Here is a 22,422-nt window from a genome sequence, read left to right on the forward strand (position 1 = left end):
CTCTGAGAATCTTTTGGGAATATGTCTTCACTGTCAGGCTACAGGTAGCAGTGCAGGACTTGGTTTAGCACTTGTACCCCACAAGGATACTTATCAGGGCCATTCCTTTCTGAGCATGTGGGTTAATAAGATCTCCGTGGTAGTGGGACCTTGGAGAAATTAAGCTGCTGGCATGTTGGCCACAGAGCAAAATGCTGCAGCGAGAAGCTGCAAGCTGCAGGCTCCCAGCTAGCTGCCTTGAAAGGGACCACAGTAAATCAGGAGCAGCCATTGAGGCTGGTGCTGGATTTCAGGGCCAGCCCCCCGCCAGGGGCTGCGGACCCCCCAAAACCAACAGCAGCAGCACCATCAACGACAACTGGCCGGCGCAGGCCGGTTGCCGGGAAGCCGACTACGCGCGCGGGGAAGGGGGGCCCGAAGAGGCGGTTGCTGGAAGCTGCTGTTAGAGGTGAGGGAATGAGAAGGGGAAGGAAGGAACAGAGGCACCAGGGGGACTTGGAACAAAGGGGGAGAGGGGTTCTGGTCACACTAGTGTGGGCAGCGCAGGAGGAGGTGAAAGCGCTAGCTCGAAAGAGAGGGAAAGAAGAAAGCAGCCGAGAGCCACCAAGAAGAGGAGGAAGTGGGAGATGCGCTGCTTCCTGTAGAAAGCGCGATGATTGAAGACAAAGCTGGGTGGGGACTAGTCCCTGGGCTGCAGGCGCCGCTGCTACACACGCACAGCGCACAGCGCGCAGCGGCGGCCGCTCCGTGGCAGCTCCTACTACTGCTGGGCTGGGCCGGGCCGGGCTGGGCGGGCTCCGCGGGCTGCGCCGGGCTCCCCTGCACACATCGGCTCCCCCGCAGGAGACCAGCCGCTCTCCGACGAGCCGCGGGCGCCCAGGTAAAGGGGCCGCTTTTGGGCTCGCTCCTTTTTAAGCGAGAAAATGACCACCGCCTGCGGTTGTAAGGGCGGATTTCTCAGGGAGGATGGGGACGTTGCTTCGGGATCGGTGGGGGGAAAAGGATGAGAGGATGGGTTCTTTGAGAAGGGCTGTTGAGAATGGCCAAATTCGTGGCACGTTTGCTTTTGCGTTTGTTTGGTTTTTGTTGTTGAAATCATCGTTGGCGCTTCGCTTTGGCGATTCGTCAGAAAAACACCCTAAGTGTTAAGAAGCCGTTTGCAGAGTTCTCTTGGAAGAAAAGCGGGGCTCAGTTGAAATCAACTGGGGCTGTGAAGCTGTGGGCTCATCATCTGAGCGTTGCAGTCCCCTCGTCTTAAGGGTGTTAAGTGGTGGAAAATGTTCGTTGCATTATCTTTCTTACATACTGCACTGAGGTGTCTGCTGTTTTGCACTATAACGACTGTGATTTAGCTGTTTTTTAAATTACTATTATTTATTTATTTATTTTTGGTTAAATCCTTTTGTACTCAGAATTTGCCAACAAGGGCTGGAATTGCGTATGTGAGGGGCAGTATTTGTTTTAAAAAAAACGGTGTCTTCCTCCCTCTGCTCTCTGTGCAGCTGCTTTCTGGATAACCTCAGACACAGCTACCATTTGCCAGTAGGTCTCATCCTAAAGTTGCATCCTTTCTCATAGGAGTGTGGCGGGTTTAACTTGTCCAGAATCAGATATATATATGGATTTGATGTTTATGTGGATTTCATTCATCTGTAGGTCAAGATGCATGTTAACCTTAGTGAGGGACAAAACGTGAAAGTGGAGCTCGGTTATTTCCTTACCTGTATACACCCAAGTGGTAAAATCAGAATGCGATTTTTGTTCTTTGGTTATCTTGAGCAATGGATCCTCTTAATGAGAGTGCCCATGACTATGACTTGTTCATATTTATGAACGACCTGTAAAAGTACAGTAAATAGGTCTAATGGATTGGAAATGAAATTGTGAGATGTCTTTGGCAGGATATGTAGGAGAAAGAGCATAAGACCCTACTGAAGCATGGTTTTAAAAATTAAGCTTTGTTTCCAATGGAAAGTGTGGATAAGCAATAAATGGTCATTGATGAAAGGTTTCTTCTTGAATGTTTAGAATGAAGAGAGATAAGTTTTCAAAGGAAAGAAAGAACTGCTTATAGTAAGGTAAAAAAAATAGTAAAAAGGTCGTATTCAGATATTCAAATTCCTAACATATAGGCTTTTAAACACTAAATATGCCGTTGAGAGTGTATATGGCTCCTCATTTCTCACCATTCTCGGTTATGAGAAGCTGTAAGGTCTGCTTTTTAATGCCATCTTTCTGAAATTGATTTGGCTTCCCAAAATTTGTGGGTAGCAGCACATGTTCAGAGATGAGAATCTTTAGGTACTAAAGGAAAAAAAATGTCTACTTCTCTGAGGTTACTTATTAAATTAAACTTGTGCTATGTCTAAGGGGCAAAATATTGCTAGTGTTGAAACCGTAGAGTTTCCCTGTGGAGTCAGTGAATTTAATCAAACCTGTAGGCAAGACAGGTCATTCCATGTACTTCACAATTACACTCCCCATTTGCCTCCTAAAGAATAAAACATGTAAAGATCATCTTCCAGGGGGAGATGTAGGGTGGATCTTGGATCCAGAATGCCCCTAACTTGGATCCAGTTTTGTGATCAAGCTGCCTGTCACTAAATGAAATAGAAAGTTGGGAATCTGGGCTGTATGAACAAGGATGGGGCTCACCCTTTGGTACTTACTCATCTTCAGGCTGTATTCACTGGATCCTGCCAACACCCTGCTTTATTTGGGGATGTGTAGATCATCTGCGTTATTCTTCGCTGCGTTTCACAAAAGAGTAAGAAAATGAAACCTTGGCCCTTAGGCACAGGAGAGTCAAGAGGGCCCCCTGTTCTCTTTTAGAAAACAATTAAGAGCTGCCTATTTTCCGCACAGCACAAAACATTTCCTTAATTGTTAAATTCCAGCTTGAAGCACAACATCAGTGAGTAGCAGCAGATCAGCCACTGTGATGGTAGAAGGTTTAGGAAAAAGATAAAAATGCTTCTATGCTGTAAAACTGGACTATTTCCACTTGTTCCGGCCATATGGAATATTGAAAGACATAGTGCTTTTGCCCAGAGTATTCAGTGGCTTTTGAGGGAGTCGATGGACACTGAAATTTTAATTGTATGGGTTTTTTTTCCTGCCATATGGCCAATGGCTGAGTGGAAACATGACTCCATTATTTCGTGGCCAGCCCTGGGCCTCATATGGTGGGCACATAGTGAATGTATTTGGTTGACTGACTTTTTTAGCCTACTTCAGAAGGCAGGCCCAACTTTTAAGTATAAAAGCTCTATCGTCAAAGCAGAAAGCCAGTTCAAAAAGACAACTGTGGGTAGAATAAAAGAACATCGTGGAGTGAAAAGAACACAGGCTTCGAGAGTCCGGCAGATCTGCCTTTGAATCCTATCCCTGGTTCTTACTACTTGACCTGGTACGTTAATGTATAAACCTTAGTTTCTTCGTTGTAAAGAGAAGTTAATAGTACGTAATCAAGGGTTTCTTTTTGTTTTTGTTTTTGTTTTTCATTTTGTTGCGTTTTGTTTTTGCTTTTGTGTGTGAATAGGTGAGTGCCTGCTCTGTGGTAGGTACTCAGATGTCATTTTTTCTTCATGGGTGACATAAGGGAAAACTAGCATATTCTCGACCTTTGCCGCTAGCTACCTCCAAGGTTCCAGGAGATATATATATATATATATATATATATATATATATATTTTTTTTTTTTTTTAATTGGAGTAAAATATATATAACATAAAATTTCCCCTTTTAACCACTTTTAAGTGTACCATTCTGTGGCATTAAGTATATTGACATTGTTGTGTAACTGTTACCACTGTCCATCAGCAGGGCTTTTCCATTTTTCTCGAACTGAAACTCTGCTCCCATCAAACAATAAGTTCCCGTTTCTTCCTCCCCACAGCCCCTGGCAACCGCCATTCTACTTTCTGTCTCTGACTTTGACTACTCTGGGTACCTCATGTAACTGGTATGTCTTTTTGTGACTGGCTTCATTCACTCGCCATAATGTCTTCAAAGTTCACCCGTGTTGTAGCAGGTGTCAGAATTTCTTTCTTTTTTTAAGCTGGATAAGATTCCTTTGTGTGTTTACCCCACACTTTGTTTATTCATTCGTCTGTTGGACACTGGGGTTGCTTACATGTTTAACCTAGTGTGAATAATGCTGCTGTGCACATGAGTGTACAATTATCTGTTTGAGTCCCTGCCTTCACTTTTTTGGGGTACCCAGAAATGGATTTGCTGGATCAAATTGTAATTCTGTGTTTAATTGTTTTGAGGAATGGCCATACTGTTTTCCACAGCGATGGTACCATTTTACAGTCCTACAGCACTACGTAAGAGTTCCAAATTCTCCTCATCCTCACCGACACTTGTTATTTCTTGGGGGGTTTTTGTTTGTCTGTTTTTGATAGTAGCCATACGAATGGATATGAATTGGTATTTCTTTATGTTTTCAATTTGCATTTCCTTAAGGATTAATGAAGTTGAGCATCTTTTAATGGACCTCTTGGCCATTTGTGTATCTTCTTTAGAGAAACATTTACTCAAGTCTTTTGCTCATTTTTTAATTGGATTGTTTTCAAGGAGACATTTTTAAATGGTGGGATCTCTTAACATAGTGCATCATAAAGATCATGATCGTAATATTTGTACTTAATCTCTTGCATATACCAGTATTATCTCTGCCCAAGTAAAATATCTCTCTCAGAAGTAACTTTTAAAGTCAAAAGGAGGGGCGGTGCCTGGGTGGCCCAGTCAGTTAAGCCTCTGACTTCAGCTCAGGTCATGAATAAGTCTTGTGGGTTTGAGCCCTACATTGGGCTCTGCGCTGACAGCTCAGAGCCTGGAGCCTGCTTCAGATTCTGCGTGTGTGTGTGTGTGTGTGTGTGTGTGTGTGTGTGTCTCTTCCCCTCCCTTGTTAGTACTCTATCTCCTTCTCTCTCTAAAACACAAAATAAAAAACATTACATTTAAAAAAAAAATCAAAAGGAGAAAGTAAGAAAATCTGTATAGCTCCTGGTAATTGGTTATATCAAGGACCTGATAGTGAAATCCAAACCCGTATTGTAGACAGTCACACCAGTGAGCTGGCTGGTCAAATGTGGACCAGGCTACTACAGAGGAAGCCCTGGGGGACTGTTGTTCCCATGTTCTTCTAGTCTCTTCTCATTAGCTGGATGAGAAAAAAAATGCCCAATAGTTAGCAGGGTCAGAAATAAGGAAGAGAATCTAAAGTACTAAATTGTTCTTCAGCTCTTTATTTTATTTTTTTTTGAGTTTCTTTATTTATTTTGAGAGAGAGAGAGAGAGTGTGTGCCTGTTGCACGCATGCATGAGACAGCAGGAGAGGTGCAGAGAGAGAGGGAGAGAGAATCCTAAGTAGGCTCTGAGCTGCCAGTGCAGGGCCCGACCTGGAGCTGGAACCCAAGAGCTGTGAGATCGTGACCTGAACCGAAACTAAGAGTCCAACCCTTAACCAGCTGAGCCACCCAGGTGCCCCTCTCCAGCTCTGCATAATGGAGAGGATTAACCTGTGAAGAAGGGGCTTTGGTAGTTAAATGACAATAGATTTCTGAAAAAGGTTTCTACTAATGAAATGTGATGCTGATCTAAATTTCACTTTTGAAAATAGGGAATCCTTCTGTGTTTCATTTCCCACAGCAGATTTCACTCCTGATTCTGAGACTGGTGAGGCAGGGAGTGGACAAGGCTTGAGAGGAGCTGGGTGGGAAGAGAGGAGCTGGGTGGGAAGATGAAGGGGGATTCTGTTAAGAGCAACAGTATCTGAGATTTATGGTGTGAGAACAGAGGTTGACCTTGAATGGTTTGAAGAACTCCTGAATGATCATATGTGTATTTCTTATAATGCACTCTTTGTGTTGGTTGGTTGAATAATGAACCCCAGTTTGTTTAATTTGCAAATCTATTTATTCTGCATTTACTTGAAGGAGCCATCACTGGCTTTACTAGATCCAGGTGGAGAGGGGAATTACAGAGCTGTATTAAGACTTAGTTCCTGGCCTTTGACATCGTAGAACTTGTACAACTGAAAATGACCTGGGGATGAGCCTAACCTGCATCAAACCATCCATGATGGATAATAGAAAAGGCCTAGAATTTAAGTTACCTTTCTAGATTTGCCCAGATGATTAATACCTTGCCTCCCAATTCAATCTCCATTTCACCTCCCTCCGTCTTAGGGCCAACGGACAGAGAAAGTCTCTGTAGTGTGTCACTTTTAAAATTGTTTGTATGACCAAATTATTTTGTTTAAAAAGAAGACCATAAGTGTTTAAATTTAACACCCTGTGTAACGTGTAAGTATGCAGTTTCTGTGTTCAGATTTGTTCAAATGTGAAGATGCCATGTTGGAATTGCAATTCAGATTTTCAGGTAAGAGCATTAGAGATATATATGTTCCCCCAGACTCTTATGTTACAGAAAACGAGTTATATTTAATGGGAATCGATGTTCAAACAATCTCTAAGGGACTTCATTGAACATTTAAAAAGAGGGAGTTCAATCTTAAACTCGAGTGATAATATGTTTCTTAGAAATGGTACCACTTTATACCAAGGTTTGAGATAAGACAAGATCAACTCTTTTATCTCTTGGCAAATATGTGTAAACAGTCAAGCTCTTTAAAGGAGAGGCCTGGGAAAACTAGGCCCTTGACCCCTTCCTCCCTGTTGCTTTGGACTTTCCTTGCCCTCCTGCCAGCCTGGTTGTCAGGGTCAGACCTTTCCACAATCCTCTCCTCCAGCACCTGGCACTCAGAGCTAGTGAAGAGGGTCTAGAAGCTGGGTTCTACTCCACATTCACTGCAACATCCGTAGGGCCATTGCTGTTCTCTGAAAACCCTTTTCTTCTTTTTTTTTTTTGATTTCCTCTTTTACTATTCCCTGTGCATTTTCAATAAAACCCTTAAACCTGAGTCCCACTACTTTTATTTATTTCAGGTGACCTCACCTTCTGTTTATCTGAAAAGGTATATATTACAGGCTTCCTCAACCTCATTACTTACCATCTCAAAATACCTCTGTGTCTCCACTCATTCCCTTCCCCTGTCTTCTTAGGTCAAATTAACACAGCCTCTTATTCAAGCTGAGAGTAAACTCTTTACTTGGACTCTCCATTCCATTTCTTTTTACTTTGTAGGGGACTATGTTCTGACAATAAGTCTATCTCTTTCACACGTATTTGGTTTCTTATCTTTATTGGCCCTCTTCTCTTTGCCTGCAAATGTGATTAGTTCATGCACATAAATTAATTTAAAATTAGATCTCCTGCCAACAGAGCTTCCCCTTGACTTTTATAACCTCAACGAACCTGTTCTCTTCTACCTGTTGGGGAAGAAAAATAGTTTTCCCACTATCCTTCTAAGTTCTCATCTGGGAACCCTGGAACAAAAGGCCGATTAATTAGTGAGAGAAAAGCAAACATACTTATTAACATGTATACCTCATGTATACATGCAGGATACCCAGGAAAATGAGTAACTCTCAGAGGTGGCTTAGAATTCCAGCTGAAATACCATCTTCAGCTAAAGGCAGAGAAGAAGGGTTGGAGGAAGCCAGTTATGGGGGAGGTGACCAGGAAAAGTGTGGTAAATAAGAGTAAGATTAAGATAAAGCAGATTTAAGTGGATACCTGCCCACTGACTGGAGTCTCTAGGGATTTAGTCATCCTTCCCTCTCAGGTAGGAGAGGGAGGAGGCACCCTTATAAATGGAGATTTCCTTTATAAATGTAAATTTCCCTTACATAAGCGGTAATGTCTAGTCTGTTTTCAGAATTTCTCCTGTGTCTGCTGTTTCCCAAAGTATCCTGTTCAAAATAATCTGTATGTCAAAGAGGTATATTTTGGGGTGGCACATTCTTCCACCCTTCATAGCTCTCTCAAGGCTCCCAACTTCCCCACTAACCCCCAAGTTATGATCCGTAAATATGTTTGTTCTCAAGATTTGGTTTTCTGCCTCTTAATTTCTCCCTCTCCCTTTATCAAATCCTTGTCTATGACTTTAGTCATTGTCACCGTGCAGGTAAGTTCAAATGTGATCCTTCGTCCTCATCACTCATCCGCTGCCAAACTTGTGCATCAAGCACCCTGCAAACATTCGACCCACTGAAAATGAAACTCACATGTCCAAATCAGTGCTACTATTGCCTTTCCCCACCCAAAACTGGCTCCTACCGGATCCCTGACTATTAATGACACCCCATTCTCTCAGTCCCTCAGTTATAAAAACTCAATTTCAGTTTTCCTCAACAAACAGCCCAAGTTGTAGCTGGTCCCATAGCTTTTTGCACTGTGATTGGGAACATATCTTGACACTATCTACCCTTTTCCACATTGATAGCTGGTGTCTTAGTCCAGGCCCTCCTAACTTCCAGCTGGACTGGTTTGTGTGTGTTCTTTCCTCTCCCTAGAATAACCTTCCTACTTCCCCTGCCACACTTCACCCCACAGTGTTACTTCTCTGAATAGCCAAATTCCGTCTGTTCCGTAAGACTCAGTTCCAATGCTCCCTCTTCCATGAAGCCTTGCTTGGTTTCTTTCCCCCCCTCCCCAGTAAGAAACAATTTTTACCTCCCTTGAAATCTTTTGTTCTTTCATCATAGCAGTTAGCACATTCTAGTGTGTATAATGGCAATCTGCCTTTCTTCCCCTTCAGCCAGCTCTTTGAGGACAGTGGCCACGCCCAATTTCATCTTTGTCTTCCTTATATATAGCACACAAATACAGTTATGTGGGGTTTTCTGTTTATTTGTTTTTAATTTCAGCTTTACTGAAGTATAATTAACAAATAAAATAAGCCATTTAAAGTGTACAGTGGGCTCATTTGATACATGTATACATTGTGAAAGGATCCCCTCCATCGAGATAATTAACACATCCCTTACTTCACATATTAGTGTGTGTGTGTGTGTGTGTGTGTGTGTGTGTGTGCATGTGAGAGAATATTTAAGCTCACAAATGCAGGTTGTTTATAATTCATTTATTTACTGAACTCTCCTTCATCACTTATTTTTTTGATGCAGACTGGGCTAGATACTTTAGGAGCTCTCTAGGAGCTCATAAACTACAGGGGAAACAGACAAATGCTGGTGTAATTATAACCCAGTTGGTCATTCGGTCCACAAGCCTTAACTGAATGTCTGCGATGTGCCACGTGTCCTTGGAGGGGCCAGGGAGACTTGGATGAACGAAACAGGCCAGTTCTTTGTTTTCTTGGAACTCACAGTCTAGTGTTGGGAGAGATCCAGTAAACACATAAACAAGTGGCTTTTAGATCTGGCTGCATGTTCAATATCACTGAGTGGTACTTTGAAAAAAAATACCCAGGTCCTGGCCTCAGCCCAGGCTAATTAGATCACGGCCAGCCAAGTTTGGACCCCATTGACAAGAAATAAATTATAATACAAGAAAATATCAGGTAGTGAGAAGTGCTGAGATGGATGAAAATAGAAACAAGTTGAATGATGGAGATTATACATACGATGGTGGTGGTAATGGAAATGTACTTTTGTTGGGTAGTCCCTGAAGACCTCTCTGAGGAGGTGACATTTAAATTGAGCCTTGGTGAGGAGAACACCAGGTGAGGATGTGGGGGGTGGGGGCGGGTGAGAGTTCCCAGTCAGGTCCTAAGGATGAGATGAAATTCAGAGCCAGCATGTCCTTTTCACATACATGTGTAATAATCTCGGGTGCCTAGGTGGCTCAGTTGGTCAACCATCTGACTGTTGATGTCAGCTCAGGTCATGATCTCATGTTTTGTGAGACTGAACCCTGTGTCAGACTCTGTGCTGACACTGTGGAGCCTGCTTGGGATTTTCTCTCTCCCTCTCTCTGTCCCTTCCCCACTCATGTGCATGCACTCTCTCTCAAAATAAATAAATAAACTTAAAAAAATAGTCTATGAAATATGTCTTTCCTCTATAGAAAGTCACTTTTCCGTTAAACTAGGCAGTCTCCAAATGTAGCACACTTGGCTGCTCCATTGAGTACCTGGTCTGGGTTAAATTTTATTCGGATCAAATTGATTTACACAGTCAGCAAGACTACTTTGTTTCATTATATTTTTCTACACTGCAATCAGCACTACAGGGCTTGTTGTCTGGACTAAATGCCAATGTTACTGTTTAAAATAAACCTTAGGTACTTGGTATTATCTTTTAGATGAACAAAGTAGAGAAAGCAGTGATTTTTGCCCTTAATTCTATTGGGAGGAACCAAGGAAAACCTCACAGAGGAGCCATTCGGACCACGTAGAGTCAAGCGCTCACTCGTGGTTGAATGAGTGAAAATCAACACATTTCAGCAATCAAGTTGAGAACTAGCATTTGCTGGGCATGCTGTTTGTGCCCTGTACTTGGCATACATTACTGTTTGCCATTAGTTTCAAAAAATAACCCTATGAGAAGTGAACAGAATTTTTCTATCAGGGTACTTTTGGTTGCTGGTAAAGGAACACCCTACCAAAATGGCTTAACCAACAGGAAATTTGCCTCAGGACCTCCTAAAAGAAGGGTAACTCCAGAACACTGTTCTTAGCAACCTGCATTCTTTCCTTCCTCCTGTTCTGACATCCTCCACAGTTGGTTTCTCTCTTAGACTGCTCCCCTGCCGGTGCTGACATGGCTACTACAATTTCAGAATAACAGGCAGATTTCAATATCTAGAGGCACAGTGAGGTGACCGATTCCTTTTCATGTACCTCTTATTAGTGTTACAGAACAGCTGTCTCCAGCTGAATCCCCCTCAGAGCTCACACGCTTTATCTACGGAGGTGAGGCAGACGGAACGAACCCCTGTGATTGGCTGATGTGAGAGTTTCCTCCTGGGGCCACGGAACAGCCTCTCTGAAGCACGTGGTCACCAGACCCCGGAGAAAAGGTCTGGTTGTGTTAGCAAAGAACAAGGAGTTGATGATTAACAAGTAGGCAGTCAATGGAGTCTAACACTATTATTATTCCCGTTTTATAAGTGAAGCTATCAAGCCTCAAAAAAGGTAATTGATATTTCAAGAGCCCACAACTTGGAGTTGACCAGTGTTTCCATGCATTTCCTTTTGAAAAACACACATACACACATAGACAAAAAGCCTGTTTTTGTTAAATGGTGGTGATATAGGTAGATGGGAGAAAGAATCCTGAAAGAAAATACCAAATGGCTAATACAAGACTTAGTAAATAACCTTCTAACCAAATTATTCCAGAGGAAAATACATCAGGTCCTATAAAGCCATAAGAATGTCATTTAACTTATAAAAACAGGGAGGGGGACAAAACATAAGAGTCTCCTAAATGTGGAGAACAAACAGAGGGTTCCTGGAGGGGTTGTGGGAGGGGAGATGGGCTAAATGGGTCAGGGGCATTCAGGAATCTATCCCTGAAATCATTGTTGCACTATATGCTAACTAACTTGGATGTAAATTAAAAAAAAATAAATTAAATGAAAACTTCAAAAAAAAAAGTCGTTTAATTTAGACAACCACTCTTGCATTATCTGCATTGTAAAAAATTGTGTAAATATATATGTATGTAACATATATATAAATTATATGTTATATATATGTTACATACATATAAACATATACATATGTTACACACATATATACACACACACATATATATATAAAATGAGATTTCCTGCCTGGTCAGTTAAGTCAATTTGATGTAAATGAAATCCACCCTGGGCCAAGACAGGCCCCAGAGAGGCCAAGGGTTCTCTATGTGTGGCGCCTGTTGGACTTCAATGAAAACCTTGTTTTCTCTAGAGAGGTGTGTATTTTGTTGATGACAGCACCTGTAAGAGAAGAATGACTAATCTCTGGAATTTCAGATTATGAGTTGTTTCAAAAATTGGTTTTCACTTTCCAACTCTGGAGGCAACATGCAGTTCTATTATCGTTGCCTTTTCTTCGTGCTTCCTACTTTCCACTTTGGCATTGTATTTCAGAGGCCACGTGTGTGAGGCAGCCATAGTGACAAAAGGGAGATTTCAGCAGAATTGCTGTCATTACAGTGTTTTGACTGCTTGCCTTGAGGTGTGGTTTCTTTGCGTTCTCATCGTAGCAGACTAAGTATTAATAGTAGGAGTACCTTTTCTATAATAAATGATTGAGTGCTTCCTACTCATAGTTGCATTTTTAAACAGGAAAGTAATTTCTAGGCTTTGCCAACAGAGCTCTATTTAAGAAGGGTATTTATCTGATCTGTACAGAACCATATTAGAAAAATTGTGAAAAAACTTAAACAGGAAAAAAAAACCCATCCTTTTTGAGTCTTTTTAGAGAACTGAGCTGATCCTTTGCTATTAAAAAAAAAAAATCTCATAAATGATGACTGTGTTTAGGGAACATCATGGTGTATAGGCATTCAAATAATTTCACTAAGAAAAAAAAAAACCCTTGATATTGAACAGCCCCTAGATTTTCTTTTAATGAAAATAACACAAAAGTTAAGTAAGAAAAGGTGAAAGTTTCTAGGTAAAAGACAAATGATGTGTTTTTTATTATAAGTCTTAAAATAATCCTAAAATACTGTAGTGTAAAAAATAATTTTCTGTGGTGTCTGGGTGGCTCAGACAGTTGAGTGTCTGACTTCATCTTAGGTCATGATCTCGTGGTTTGTGAGTTCAAGCCCTGCGTCGGGCTTGCTGCTCTCAGCACGCAGAGCCTGCTTTGAATCCTCAAGTCTCCCTCTCTCTCTGCTCTTCCCCACTCACGCTCCCTCTAAAGAAAATAATAAATAAATGTTAAAAAAATAATTTTCTAAAGCTTAATAGACAGGTGAGCATAGTTAATTAAAGGACACCAGTTTGGAATCGGAATCTCCAGAGCAAGTTACTTTCTATGCCCCAGTTTCCTCATCTATAAAATGGGAAATAATAATGACAATACCTACTTCACAAAATTGTCAGGAGAAAATTATATAATGTATTAGAATGTTCATTTAGCAGAATGCATGACATAGTAACTATTTAGAAGTATAACTATTAATTACTGTAATTACTACTGTTACTACAAAGCTGGAATTAGAGTATCTTTTATTCTGTCCATGGGATTCTTACCAAATTCTAGCAGAAATCACTGTTATAGACCAACAGCAGTCACAGACACAAAGAACTTGGAGTAAGGAATCACTTGAGGAAGCCTATTTCCCTGGGATAGCCAGATGTCGATGTTTTGACTTAAGCGCCAATCTCAGGCTTGCACTATTTGTCCAGTAATCCATGCACTTAGTCATACATATTTCCAGTTTTCCTTCCCAGCTCACGAAAGGCTTACACTTCTCTGTCCATTTAGTTAGATGTAGCCACATATCTTGTATTAGCCAGTGAAATGTGAGCGTAAGTGCTATTTATCACTTCCAGGAAGAAGCTTCTAAGAATCAGGGTGTGAGTGCATTCCTTGGCAATTGGCGGTGGTAGGAACACAGAAATGGGGGCTGCATTCTTAAGCCTGGGTCTTAGAGTAAAGACAACCCGGGAATGGTGTCTCCACTGACCCGCAATGGACATGTAGTGGGAGTGGGAAATAAGCTTTGCTGTCTTACACCACTAAGATTTGGGAAATGTTCATTGCCACAGTATAACCTAGCCTATTTATCCCTTCAAACTCTAGAGGAAGAGTATATTATTGGTAACAGTGCATAAAATGTGTAGCTATTTGGAGATGGTGATTTTTAGTGACTATTTTGTGTGTGTGTGCGCGTGCGTGTGTGTGTGTTTTATATGTTGTATTATATGAAAGCATCAGGAGATAGAGTTTTAAGTTAAATAGATTTATAAGTTTCCATTTAAATTTTCTTTTAAAATAAGGTTTGTTTCCAATTCATTCTGAGGAAAGCCAACATACCAAAATTACCAACTGTGCTTTTTTTTGGAGAGAGTCAACCATGATGCCAAAGTCAGGACTCTGAATTCTAAGCCCAATACTATCATTGGAAAATTGTCCTCACTGAGAGCTTACCCCAAATGGTGCCTTGTGAGGCAAAGAATCTTTCTCATAGACTAAGCCACACCCATGGTCTTTGTCTCCAATAAAAAAATGGTCTTCTCTAAAACCTATTGCGATGTTCTGGTTATAAACAATGATACTTATTACATCACGTGTCTTAAATAATATGTATTGAATAAATGAACAGAACAGTCCAGTTTTTCCAAATGTCTGGACTCTTTCCTGTTTGCATTTAAAAAGTCAATGTCTTTATTTTGGACATCGGTTTAAAAACATCTTGGTATTAAGACTTAACATTTATTCTTTTGTAACACTTTACATGGGACCGATCATGTACCCACAGATTTAGGCTATTTTATTTGCTATTTTTTTAGTGCTGATTTTATTTCACTTGATTGTTTCATTTGGGTCTCTAAAACTACATTATGAAATACCTTAATTATTTAAATTAGGAACAGATTAATTATCCCCAGTGTACAAACTCAAATTAATTTCATTATTAACCCAAGTTTTAAATTGATTAATGTTGGAGCGTTTAAGGAACCAAGCGGCGTTTTTTTTTTTTTTTTTTCCTTAAGGAGAAGGGCATATTTGATTTGATGAATCTCTCCATCACACCAGTTATGCTAATAGGAGCGAGAAATTTGCAAGAAAACTTTGAATAGCTTTTGTAAACCACCCAGAAACCTGTGTGTCTGGGGCTTCTGGGAGAACAATCTGTGAGTCATTTTAAAAAACAAACACATCTATAATCACAGTGCATGTTGTTACCATGGTAATTAGGCCTGTCGAGTTGGCTTGCTTATGTTCCTGTCAAGGGAAGAGGGGGAGAGAAACTGAGAATTCAGAGCTTGGACTATCAGCTTCTATTTGCCTATGCAAGAGAGAGTTTAGGGGGATCTTGAAAACATACTGGCATAGTTATCCTTAGAGGGGAGTGAAGAAACTCTGGCATACCTCCTTTGTTATTGAATATAAGTTAGCCATATTAGTGTCGGGGGGTTGTGATTCACAGGGGAGAAAAGGACCATTTGACATTCTCTTGGGGGTAGAAGGGGGGAAAAATAGATCCTTTATCTGATACATAATTACATATAAGTCTTTGAGGTCTGCCTGGGGAAATGTCTTGCACGCCAGTGCACAAGGCTTTAATGATCTTCCAAAAGACATCACATACCACGGGCATAATGTTATTGCAGATTTAAAGGATCCTTATAATGCATTATTCTAATATGGGTAGAGACTGGTTTTAGTGAGGCCATTGTTTCAGAGCTGATCCCCAAGTGGATGAGGTATCTTTTCTCTATTATATGGAGTAGATTTGACTCCTTTATCTTGGTCAGTCATCTTATAATACAGGCCCATGGGTCACAGAGATTAGAGAGGTTATGTGAGCTCCACTCCAGAGGAAAGTAAAATCAAAACATAACACTTGTTTGATGGACAGTCAACACAGTTATTGGGCCAGTGGAATTACGTACGGTAGGGGTGAGTTATTATGATTCTATATGGGGAGAAAACAACACCCTTATTAAATTAAAGGTATGAGTGAGTGCATATAAAGCTGTTTTTAAGAATGTTTCTAAGTTTACTTTCAGAAGTCTAGATATCTTCTCAAGTGGATAATTATAATATGTTGACTAGAGTTTTATTTTTTTAGAGTATTCCTCAAGCAGATTTTAAAGCAGATTTTATTTAGAGCTAAACAACTTTTCCTTGTTAAAACTGTCTTTCAAAAGGCTTGAAATAAAGTGCCCTGGTGCATGATGAAAGGGTCATAGCAACTCAGGGAGTTTGTGTGTAGTTTATGCCCTTGAAAGGATATATTAACTACTTCTTGAAAGTGTGGATTTCATGTTTTCCTCTCCTATATGGAGAGAAGTCACACGTTGCTTGAACTCCGTTCTGTGCTATCTTAATTTTCTTAACATTATGAAACGATGCTTAACAAACTTTTTTTTTCGGATAATCAAAGTAATTCACGGTGATTATTGAAAATTTGGAAAATACTTAAATTGCCAAAATACTTGAGTTGTTAGTTGAACTGCACGTAACAGAGACTTGACTTCACCGTGGGTGACAGAAGTTATTTCTCTTTCACATAATTCAGAGGTATGGGTAGTCCAGGGCTGGAAAGGTAGCTCTGCCCCCCAAGAACATCCAGGGACCCATGCTTTTTCTATCATGTTAGTCCATCACTCAAGCATGTTTTTCTTGGTTTATGATCTAAAGTAGTAGCTTGCCCTAAGGATCTCACTTATCACCAGCAGGAAGGGACGTAGTTGGAAAGGGGAGGGCATGGCCCACAAGTTGACATTTATCACTGTTGCAGTCTTCGCATTGAACTTTGTCTCAGAGCCACACACCTCGCAGCAATGGAGGCTGGGAAAAGTAGTTATCCTTGACATCTATGTTCCTAGCTGAAAATTCTATTATAAGCATAAAAGAGAAGAGCAGATACTGGACATATCTAGCAATTTCTGCTACTTTCATTATCCTATAGATGATAGGATAGAAGAGGTAATATGCTGTTTACATTTTGATGTATCTTCTTCCAGTCATTTTCTAGAATAACCTATATCAGAGAGATTATAATATTTATCAGAAAATAATATTTGTGAAATAATATACTAGAAGAATATACATGTGAAAATATAAAAAAGGATTAGAAAAAATATATTTGAAACATATGTTACAAAATTAACTGAGGTCATACTATATGTAGTTTTGTATTTTTTCACATTACTTTATATCATGTATATTTTTCCTTATTTAAAATTTTTGTATCTGTTTTTTAAAAAGTTTTATTTACTTACTTTGAGAGAGCATGAGCATGGAAAGGGCAGAGAGAGATAGAGAGAATCCCAGGTAGGCTCTGTACTGTGGGGCTTGAACTCCCAAACCATGAGATTATGACCTGAACTGAAATCAAGAGGTGGATGCTTAACGGACTGAGCCACCCAAGGCTCCCCAATTTTTTGTATGTGTTGTTTCAAAGTTCCATCATGCAGAGTTTTTATTTTACTCAGCAGGCTGAATTACTGGTATTTCATTTGTTTCTAACACCTTGGTAAAAATTGTCTGCATTTTGTATTTTTTTAAAAATAAAGCCAAGGAGTGATATCACTAAGACAATGATTGAGAGCATATTTGAGGGCCTTGATAAATAGTGCCAAACTGTTTTCCCAAGAGGCTGCTAGCACCAGTAATGCATGAGAGTGCTCAGCTCCGAGCATCCTTGGATAGGCTTATTTTACAAGCCCCACTAATCATCGTTATCCATAGGTTTCATTCTCTGAAAATAGGTTGTTTTTGGCCCTTGGCTTTTTTTATTTCTTTGCTGTCGTTAATCATGAGATAATGCTTTCCTAACAACTTTGGCTCATTTTAAAATGTATGATCCACCTGAGAAACTTAACAGAAACCCATGGGGGAGGGGAAGGAAAAAAAAACCAACAACAATAGAGGTTAGAGTGGGAGAGAGCCAAAGCGTAAGAGACTCTTAAAAACTGAGAACAAACTGAGGGTTGATGGGGGGTGGGAGGGAGGGGAGGGTAGGTGATGGGCATTGAGGAGGGCATCTTTTGGGATGAGCACTGGGTGTTGTATGGAAACCAATTTGACAATAAATTTCATATGTTAATATAAATAAATAAATAAATAAATAAGTAAGTAAGTAAGTAAATAAATAAAATGTATGATCCCTTCTAACCATCTGGGAGCTGGTTGGGTTGTGACTGTAGCACACGTGCCAATCTTAAGCACTGTGAGATCTTTACAGACACTGATGTTCATGGGTCCTAGGACCCAATGTGATTTTCGTTCAACATCCTCAGAAGCCATGGTGGCCAGGGATATGTGTGTCTCTACTTCTAAACAGCCCACAGAAACTGTAGATACTAAAGATGCTTTTATAATTGCTAAATTGTCTAAATCTACCCTCTTAAAGGGCTAGATACACACAAATGGAGCTTCAGCTCTGTCCAGGACACCTAAAGCAAGAACCTTTCCTGCCTCTGCCGCTTTGGTCCGTTGGGAGCAGATTGGGTGAGGTCAAGAGAAAGACTTGTTCTTAGTCATCTCTGTCACCAAGAAGTCTGCTTTCCTCAAGTTTCCAAGCTGACTTTGTATTTTCATGTTTTCTTGCAGGCCAGGGAAGTTCACAAAGAAAGAGACTCTTATTTCATATCTGCTTCTTAAAAGAAAAAGAGTTAACAAAATATTTGTTTCTTGGTTCAGAAATGTAAACCTGTGAGACCCTCTGCCCTGAGAGCTATCCAGCCATTACCACCAAACCTTAGTTACGGAAACACCCATTTGCCTGTTCAGCTCTTACGTATCATGTTATTTTTCCTTTTTATAAAAAAAAAAATACATTTTCCTCTCTGCTTTCTCAACAGCCCAGATCTGCCAGTGAGCCTCAGGCTTTGGGAACTCAAGAGGTAAGAATTATAAAATACTTTCTTCTAGGATTTTCTTGAATCTAACCAGAACTTTAAGCCAAAAAGAGTATCTTAACTGATCCTGTAGATGATTGCATTTGACATGTGATGTTTATCAAAAAGAAATATCCATAGAGGCTTTAGTAAAATTAACATGATTTCAGGATTTAAGGCAAGCCTGGTTATCCTTGATGATAGTTAAAATCAGACTTTTCACCCAGATTTTCTTATTCTCTTCTAAAAACCTGAGTTGGAGAGCCTTGAGGTCATAGCCTTAAAATGTATTCCTATGGCACTATACATGATTAATCGGTTGCAGCTATTGAAGACATACCCTGTGCAAGACAGACATCACAGTAGATTAGATCAGAGAAGGGTAAGCCCTGTTCTTAACAGATTGGTTGTAGACGTTGTAAGGGCTTTTTTCCAGCAGCAACAAACAATAATAACGAAAGGTCAATCTAATGCTGTAGGGGTTTCTTCTTAAAGAAGCTAACTTGGCTTTTGAAAGTAGCTAAAGCCATTTGATTCTGGTTGTAGACTTGAAAGGTCACCATACTGCTGAGACAGGTGATAATGTGTATGTTGGCCCCAACCAATAGTCAGCAACTTGGATTTTTCCCCCTATTTTAAGTTTATTTATTTATTTTGAGAGACAGAGAGAGAGAAAGAGAGAGAGCAGAGTAGGGGCAGAGAGAGAGAGGGTGAGAGAATCCCAAGCAGGCTTTGCACTGTTAGCACGGAGCCTGATGCAGGGCTCAAACCCACAAACCGAGAGATGATGACCTTAGCTGAAACCAAGAGTCTGACACTTAACCAACTGAGCCACCCAAGTGCCCCTTTCCCCTATTTTAAAATTTAACCTCATTAGGGAAAATTTCAGGCATATTCCAGTATAGAATAATATAATGAACTTCCATATCCCCACCACTCAGTTTCCGTAACTCTCAATTCATGGCCGATATTGTTTCGTTTATCCTACCTCCTATTCTCTTCGTTGCCCATTGGATTTTATGTCAGTGGCTTGAATTCGGTTGTTGGATTTTTAATTATTTATTTACATAACTATTTAGTGGTTACAGAAAAGTGCTAATAAAAAATACTGACAGTTTCCTGGAGTTGGTCTTTCATCCATTTATTTATTCAGCAAATATTTAGTATTTTCTAGTATTAGAAACTTAGGATAAGAATCTCTATAAGCTCTAATAACCAAGAGCTTATTAGAAGAAAGGCCTGTGTAGGTATGCTTTTAGGACCATATATAGCTTTTGCTACCTCATAGTGAGGTTCTTTTGGATTTAAGTACTTAAGATCTTGCAAGAGAGTACTGAGCCATCCCTACATTGTACCAAATACAGTAGCCCCCCCCCCCTTATTTGTGGGGGATATTTGTGGTTGACCAAGCACCGCTGGCACTGTGGAAAGCAAAATCACGGATAAGGCAGGGACTACTGTATTGTTGATAATGAAGACTCTCTTATAAGTATTTGATGTTCTCTATCTGATGTTTGTGTTGATTTCTTTCGTGTTAATGCATGTACTTAAATGCTTCAAATCAATCCAGGCAGAGTTTCTCAATGGGAGTTGCTGGCATGAAGAATGGGACAATTATTCATTGTCCTTTTTGGTGTTCCTGTCCTTGGCTCACAAAAGGCCGGTGGCATCTTCCAGTCACTGTGATATCCAGAGCACCCTAGGAAGACACTGGGAACTACTGTGTCTTTGCACACAATGGTAGAGCGATTATTTGTCACTTATCATTCTCGCAAGCATTTTTGCCTCATGCAAAATGATTGATTTCATGTATGCTCAGTGGTTCCTTATGTAAGTGGTCCCTGTGCTAACAAACTAAAGAAAGAAACCAAACCAAGTAGATATGTAAAGCAAAATAGTGTTTTGCACTGTTGGAGGGATTTTGAGCATATGTGCTTTAGGACCAAATATGTTTTTTTTTTTAGTCTATACAGAGAAGCAAATTAAACATTGGGTAAGAAATGGTCAAATATTGGGGTTTAAAGCAAAATACTACCAAGGCAGCATGCAAATTGAAAGCGCAGCAATGATGAAGGATATATTTCGTTTCCTGTTTGCTGTTGTAACAAATTATCACAAACTCAGTGGCTTAAAACAATACAAATTTATTACAGTTTTGCAGGTTAAGTTCTGTAGGGATCTCACTGGGCTAAAAGCAAAGTACTGACAGAGGCACCTTCCTTTCTGGAGGCTCTAGGAGAGAATTCTAGAGAATTCTCTATCTTCAAAGCCTATAACATTGCATCTCTGTATGCCTTCTGTATCTCTTTTTTTTTTTTTTAATTTTTTTCAACGTTTTTTTATTTATTTTTGGGACAGAGAAAGACAGAGCATGAACGGGGGAGGGGCAGAGAGAGAGGGAGACACAGAATCGGAAACTGGCTCCAGGCTCCGAGCCATCAGCCCAGAGCCTGACGCGGGGCTCGAACTCCCGGACCGCGAGATCGTGACCTGGCTGAAGTCGGACGCTTAACCGACTGCACCACCCAGGCGCCCCTGTATCTCTTAACTCTGAACTCAGATAGAAAAGCTTCTTTGATTTAAGGACCCCTGTGATAAGATTTGGCCCACTGGCTAATCCAGGATACTCTCTCCCTCTGAAGGTCCTTAATTTAAAGTCCCCTTTTCCCTTGTAAGGTTACATATTCACAGGTTCCAGAGGTTAGGACGTGGACCTCTTTGGAGGCTATTATTCTGCCTACTGCAAAGTAAAAGAGATTAGTTGTTCAGAAAAGTGGAAAGGCGTCAGGTAGCAGAGGTAGGATTATCTAACATTCCACTGTGTAGGGTTGAGCAGGAGTTAGGGTTCCTGAATTGCTGAAGCAAGTTCTTGTCTTGATTCTGGAAATCCTGTGTTATAGATACAAGCCCTAAAGGCTTTGGGTTTTCTTGGAGTATTTGTCATTGGCTCCAGTGGACAGGTTGACGTCCCACAGCTCCTTTCTTGGCCAGACCTTTTGGTACTATGGGTGTGGCCCCTGGAGCGTGTGCTATTTTTGGAGTTCCTCCAGCTTTGGGGAGTTTGCCCACGGTGTGTAAGTTCCAAGGTCTTTGAATAGTACCAAAGACATGTGAGATTTTTATTTTATGCTGTTATGTCTGTGTGTCATATTACGCTATATTTATTAGGCTCTAAAATGTGGAAATTGGAGGAAAAATAACAATATTTTAAAACCTCACTGTAGAGGTATTTCTTATAGCTAATTTCTAAGTATGGTTTAATTTCCATCATCCATCAGGTAGGTCATCCCCACAAAGTAAGAAACCATTTTTTGCCTACTGAGTGAAATGAACCACTGGCTTATTTTTTGAAAATTCTCTCTGGAGGACAATGTAGCTGGAAATTTTTGTTGGAGATTTTAAATTTTTTCAGCTACTTTTTGTAGCAGACCCCCTCTCTATTTACTTCTAGACACTTCAGCAATGCAGATCTGAAGACCAAACCTAGGGCTAGCAATTGGGTAACAAACCACCCTGATTTGTCTAAGACTGGGGGTTTCCTGGGACATAGAACTTTTGATGCTAAAACTGGACCAGTCTTGGGAAAATAGGGACAGTTGGTCCCCCCACCATCTGTCTAACAAATGGCTCTAGTGGAAAGTAGCTGTCATGTCAATGAATTACTAAAATAGAAAAATTTTTTAAAGATTTTATTTTTAAGTAATTTCTCTACCCAACGTGGGGCTCAGACTCATAACCCTGAGATCAAGAGTTGCACGCTCCACTGACTGATGCCCCCAAATAAAGGTCCCCCGAATAGAAATTTTGATTACATTAAATAATGACAACAACCCCCAGGGTTTGGGGTAAAGAGAGGAGCAAGTCTAACTCTTGGAAAATCTGTATCCACATTAGCATGTTTGCTCAAACCAACTTAAAAACAGCAACAACAACAACTCTCAGATTCAGAACTAAGAAGAACCTGTGACATTTAAGAGGTGTTACATTTCATGGCGTTCCCTTTCAGTACCCCAGTGTTACCAGCAC

At 40.4% G+C, this 22,422-nt stretch overlaps 1 protein-coding gene across 2 annotated transcripts in view; it reads left to right on the top strand.

The window, feature by feature from the left end:
• Positions 1–665: 665 nt before the first annotated feature.
• The window catches only part of GNG2 (G protein subunit gamma 2), a 120,760-nt gene continuing 99,003 nt past the window's right edge, over positions 666–22,422 (top strand). The window contains exons 1-2 of one of the 2 annotated variants that reach the window (XM_047862515.1): positions 669–880; positions 18,361–18,402. The gene's annotated coding sequence lies outside the window, so the exon portion shown is untranslated. Of the gene's footprint in view, positions 881–18,360; positions 18,403–22,422 lie in introns of both variants that reach the window. The other variant, XM_047862516.1, reaches the window with a different exon arrangement.

Source organism: Prionailurus viverrinus, chromosome B3, assembly GCF_022837055.1.
Source record: "Prionailurus viverrinus isolate Anna chromosome B3, UM_Priviv_1.0, whole genome shotgun sequence".
In the NCBI taxonomy this organism is placed as follows: Eukaryota; Metazoa; Chordata; class Mammalia; order Carnivora; family Felidae; genus Prionailurus; species Prionailurus viverrinus.